The sequence below is a fragment of the Coregonus clupeaformis genome, unplaced genomic scaffold, assembly GCF_020615455.1.
Source record: "Coregonus clupeaformis isolate EN_2021a unplaced genomic scaffold, ASM2061545v1 scaf1599, whole genome shotgun sequence".
NCBI lineage: Eukaryota > Metazoa > Chordata > Actinopteri > Salmoniformes > Salmonidae > Coregonus > Coregonus clupeaformis.
This window is the reverse complement of record NW_025535053.1, coordinates 24,811-31,014: the sequence shown is the minus strand read 5'-3', so window position 1 is coordinate 31,014 and position 6,204 is coordinate 24,811.

Genomic DNA, 6,204 nt, shown 5'->3' with positions numbered 1-6,204 from the left:
ATAAAATGTAGCATAGTTTTGTTTGAAACCCCTGCTGTCTCTGTCTCCACACCCTCCCCGCCCGGCCATCTAGATGTGTGAAAGTTAGTGTATAAGCTAATGATCCATCATGTAAGACATTCCTGGAAGTGTATTACCATATCATTTTAGCATGTTTTCTATAGTTATGTACTTGAAAATGTATCAATTGACCAATTCGGCACATTTGGGCAGACTTTATACAAAATAGTCCAGTATTGCAATGCTTCACTGGATCAATCTGAAACTTTGCACACACACTGCTGCCATCTAGTGGCCCAAATCTAAATTGTGCCTAAACTGCAATATTATATTATGGCCTTTCTCTTGCATTTCAAAGATGATAAAAAAATATATATATTTTTTGTTTTGTTTGTATTATCTTTTACCAGATCTAATGTGTTATATTTTCCTACATTAATTTCACATTACCACAAACTTCAAAGTGTTTCCCTTCAAATGGTATCAAGAATATGCATATCCTTGCTTCAGGTCCTGAGCAAGGTCTGAAGCAAAAAATTGAAAAAAAGGGTCCGATCCTTAAGAGTTTAAAAAAGGAACAGAAAGGAACCAGCACTTATTTTTGGTCCGAACCGGTTCAGAACTTATTTTTGCTGGTTGGAACATTTTTTTTGTTGCAACCCCTTCTATAAAGTAACATTAACTCAAGTTAGACCCTATTCTTGAATTCAGACTATGACCTATGGCCAATTTATAAATCCTAATCTGCAATAAATGGGCAACTGGAATAAAATGAGAGTATAGAATCAGATTTTGGCACTCTTGCTCACACATTTCCTACACCTGCTTGTGTTATGCTGTTAATTTGACTGGCACACTATACAAAACAGATGTTATTAGAATATATTAGACACTACAACAATAATCAAATCCCTAGTCCACAAATTATGTAATACTGGATTAGAAACCATATTATCTAATTATAAATCAACGACGGACAGTCAAGCGTTGCGATAGACCAATTGAGTGGTGACCTTTAATGGGCGGCGTGGCCAGATGAGTGATCTGGAATCTTTCAACACCTCGGCTCCCTCGGCCGGGAATTCCTCCTGCTGTAGCCTAGCCACTCTGGAGCAGGTCCACATGGAAAGTAGTGCGCAGTGGAAACTGGCAGCCAAGAAAGCCCAGACTTCGCAGTCAGCAACTCTTCCAGATTAGCATTCCTTCCCCCTGACACATGCACCGTGAAGCAGATTATCATCTGAGCCGACAGGGGACGCACTTTAGAGGAGGAGCAGGGGAGGAGAGGAAGGGGGAATACCTCAGGAAAAGAGAGAACAAGAAAGCAAAGAGAAGGGAAGGTGGAGAAGTTAGAAAAGTAATTGAGAGAGGAGTGAGGAAGGCTAAGGGTTAAGAGGCAAATTACAAGTTGTCTTTACGACCCGCTAGTATTGTAGTAGCCTCAGAAACAGTGACGCGAGTTGTAGTCATACAATTGTAGTGGCATACAGTGAGGGAAAAAAGTATTATATTTGATCCCCTGCTGATTTTGTACATTTGCCCACTGAAAAAGACCTGATCAGTCTATAATTTTAATGGTAGGTTTAGTTGAACAGTGAGAGACAGAATAACAACAAAAAAATCCAGAAAAACGCATGTCAAAAATGTTATACATTGATTTGCATTTTAATGAGGGAAATAAGTATTTGACCCCTCTGCAAAACATGACTTAGTACTTGGTGGCAAAACCCTTGTTGGCAATCACAGAGGTCAGACGTTTCTTGTAGTTGGCCACCAGGTTTGCACACATCTCAGGAGGGATTTTGTTCCACTCCTCTTTGCAGATCTTCTTCAAGTCATTAAGGTTTCGAGGCTGACGTTTGGCAACTCGAACCTTCAGCTCCCTCCACAGATTTTCTATGGGATTAAGGTCTGGCTAGGCCACTCCAGGACCTTAATGTGCTTCTTCTTGAGCCACTCCTTTGTTGCCTTGGCCGTGTGTTTTGGGTCATTGTCATGCTGGAATACCCATCCACGACCCATTTTCAATGCCCTGGCTGAGGGAAGGAGGTTCTCACCCAAGATTTGACGGTACATGGCCCCGTCCATCGTCCCTTTGATGCGGTGAAGTTGTCCTGTCCCCTTAGCAGAAAAACACCCCCAAAGCATAATGTTTCCACCTCCATGTTTGACGGTGGGGATGGTGTTCTTGGGGTCATAGGCAGCATTCCTCCTCCAAACACGGCGAGTTGAGTTGATGCCAAAGAGCTCAATTTTGGTCTCATCTGACCACAACACTATCACCCAGTTCTCCTCTGAATCATTCAGATGTTCATTGGCAAACTTCAGACGGGCCTGTATATGTGCTTTCTTGAGCAGGAGGACCTTGCGGGCGCTGCAGGATTTCAGTCCTTCACGGCGTAGTGTGTTACCAATTGTTTTCTTGGTGAATATGGTCCCAGCTGCCTTGAGATCATTGACAAGATCCTCCTGTGTAGTTCTGGGCTGATTCCTCACCGTTCTCATGATCATTGCAACTCCACGAGGTGACATCTTGCATGGAGCCCCAGGCCGAGGGAGATTGACAGGTATTTTGTGTTTCTTCCATTTGCGAATAATCGCACCAACTGTTGTCACCTTCTCACCAAGCTGCTTGGCGATGGTCTTGTAGCCCATTCCAGCCTTGTGTAGGTCTACAATCTTGTCCCTGACATCATCAGAGAGCTCTTTGGTCTTGGCCATGGTGGAGAGTTTGGAATCTGATTGATTGATTGCTTCTGTGGACAGGTGTCTTTTATACAGGTAACAAGCTGAGATCAGGAGCACTCCCTTTAAGAGTGTGCTCCTAATCTCAGCTCGTTACCTGTATAAAAGACACCTGGGAGCCAGAAATCTTTCTGATTGAGAGGGGGACAAATACTTATTTCCCTCATTAAAATGCAAATCAATTTATAACATTTTTGACATGCGTTTTTCTGGATTGTTTTGTTGTTATTCTGTCTCTCACTGTTCAAATAAACCTACCATTAAAATGATAGGCTGATCATTTCTTTGTCAGTGGGCAAACGTACAAAATCAGCAGGGGATCAAATACTTTTTCCCCTCACTGTATCATACGGCAATTAGTGGTGAAAAGTAGGGTATTGGATAAGGAGTGTTGAGAGGATTTGAAGTCTACAGTGTAAGAGGGTTGTTAAGGCTGTATCCTCCTTGTTTCGAAATACAGTGTTTTGTTTTTAGAGCCTGATTTCACCTAGAGAGGAGTAGTAAGCTCATGGCCTCCTTCATTACCTACATCTATTCCCGTCATTAAATCATAAAAACGCCTGGATAGCAATAGGCTACAGCCCAGCCTCTCACGGGCCAGGGGAAGAGAGGTAGAAAAAGAGAGAAAGTGTGGGGGTGTGGAGGGAGGGAGCGAGTGAGTGAGGGGCGATGGCTAAGGAGGCATACAAGAGAGGGGGAGTGTGCCAGTCGGTGTAGGGGAGGAAAACTGCTGGCCGCTCAACAGTAGCATTCTTTCACACATAGCTGGAAGTAATCAGAGATCAGGGCCAGAGAGAAATTCAGAGCTCAGTCTGTTTGCTTTGGCCGCACCTCCCACCCTCTCCTCTCTTCTTTCTCTCCCTTCCCCATTCTCTTCTCCCTTTCTCAGCCCCCCATCCCAGTCCCGCCAAACCACTAAGAATGATCTCAACATTGTTGCCTAATCCGAGTTCACCTGATACTCACGTTTCCATCCTCTCCAGTGGGAGGAGAGAGAGACAGAAAGAAAATAAACCTAGAGCTAGAAAGAGGGGGAGAGAGCATGACTAACAAATACACTTTGCACATGAATTAATTGTTGGGTGATTAGAGAGTGGAGAGTGTAGTGGGAGCACAGAGACTTTGATCAGTGTTGAGTTCAACACACGTTGATGAAACAGATGCTGGAGCAGGGGCGGTGTGTTCAATAGGGCGATATGGGCGACGCACTGCCAAACGGGAAAAGGAAGGGATTTTTTTTCTAATCAATTATATCACGGCAACAGTAGTTATCAGTGTTGTAATCTAGACGTCTGATCTGCCACAGTGCCACACTGCCACTAAATGTCCAATCAGGCTAAAGTCGTGCTTCAAATGGCCCCCCCCCCTTTTGGGGCGATTTCAGTCAGGTTGAAAATCGCCCAGAAGTCTGTCATAGACTCCCATGTAAAATCTATTTTTTTCAAATTTCAGAGCTTTCAATACAATCTCTATGGGTTTCTGAGGGCTTGCACTTACGCGCTTTCGTCATACGTAACGTAACCATGAACGTAACTAAGAAAAGAGCGGGTAGCAGCATCAATCAATTCACGTACTACTATCAAGATGGCTATAGCGTTCAGTGCAACTCGATTGTCTCTTTGAAAGAAGTTCACATCAAAGAGACAACCACAAAGTGCAGGAGCGCTTTTTTGAGTTCCTTCCCATCTCGGAATCAACCTGTCTCAATCGCCAGTGTGCTTTTGGAGAGACTGAACGGTCTTTTTGCCGACGACGTGAAAGTCAAACTCATTGCGCAAGCTTACGATGGAGCCAGTGTGATGAGGCGAGAGAAGGCAAAAGGTGCGTGAGCATTTCAAGAAAGGCCATTACGTGCATTGCTATGCGCATCAGCTGAATTTGATCATGCAGCAAGCTAAAAAGTAACTAGTAAACTAGTCCTCAGCATGCCTGATTTCAATGAGAAAGTCATTGACCGCTTTGCTGCATTGAAAGAGAGAAGAGAACAGTTTCAGTACAAGTAATGTAGCCTCTCTCTCTCTTTGTCCCTCCCTGTCTGTCTCTTTAACACACACACGCCCAAATCAGTTCACAGTTGATGTTGTTTAAAATAGTTATTTTTCATTTAAAAAAAAGTAAACAATTTTTTTTACAAATCTATACAATTGGCCAGAATATGGTTGTTCATATTTACAAAGCCATACAGATAGCTGTGTTTACCTTTTCTAGAAATTATTTTCAAATTCTGTTTTCAGGCAAAATGTCTATCACTGTTCATTTTCACAAATCTATACAAGAGGGCAGAATATGGAAGTCTATAAAAATTTCTTATTACCAATAACTTGCATCAATGTTTTCAGTAGCCTCTATCAAAAGCTCCTGCTTGCTCAGGTGCACATATTTCCAATTCAACCATGAGGCCTTTTTGAAGCAAGTAATGTGTATATCAGTATTGACTTATATGCTGCCCCTGTCTTCATGTTGTTGCTGGACATATCTTTTTTAAAATGTGTGTAGGTCACCTAAATCATCAGAAAAATTGCCCCCCCTGAGAATTTTTTCAGGAGCCGCCACTGTGCTGGAGGTGAATGCTTCCTAAATGGTGGATGGTGTCGAGGACAACTTTCAACTAAATTTCAATAGTCTTATTGCTACTGTAAAAACAGCTGCTAACACTGCCGAAGCATTTTCGACATACAGTTTATATGTTGGAATGAAAGCATGCATGGATGTGAAGTAATAACCTTGGATTTTCTTTTGCAGAGAGAAACATTTTGGTTTGGTGTTCTTGTGTGTTGGGGGACCATGTTACATTCTCTAGCTGGTTCAACTGAGCAGCTATAATTTTTCATACCTTATTCACGTCTAAGAGGTTGCTGATTTGTTATAGCCTACATCATGTAAACCACAAATATATAATAAACACATTTAAATCATGTTAATTTAAAAGTTTGTGTTTACAATTTCAAAAATCATCATTCAAAGTCTATTTTTCATCTTTTTCATTCTTTCTCCAAAAAACAATCGTCAGATATATATCCGAATCCGAATCGACTTTAGCCTCCCCACACACATACTATGTTCATCGCAGCTGCTACTACTAATGTCTTATTTAATGACATCTAATGACCAATGTCATCTCCTCCTATCAAAACTCTTATCTCACTTCCTCTAACTCCCATCTTAAGTGGCCTCTTAGCGCATACAGTAAGGGCGGGGGGGGGGGTGAAGGAATGTGAGTGTGTTTGTATTCAAATTGGCTCCCATATGTGGCAGTGATGAGTACAGGCTATTACAGTCAGTGAGGAAATACACAGCTGTGCAACAAGCTGAAATATGCTTATCAATAACTTTCCCAAAAGGTGACTGCTGATGTTGACCGATGTTTAATTTACACCCAGGGCTATGCAAGAAACGCCAATCATTTCCATAACTCTCATTATGCACCTAAGGGTTACTACTGCTCACTCCATGATCTTC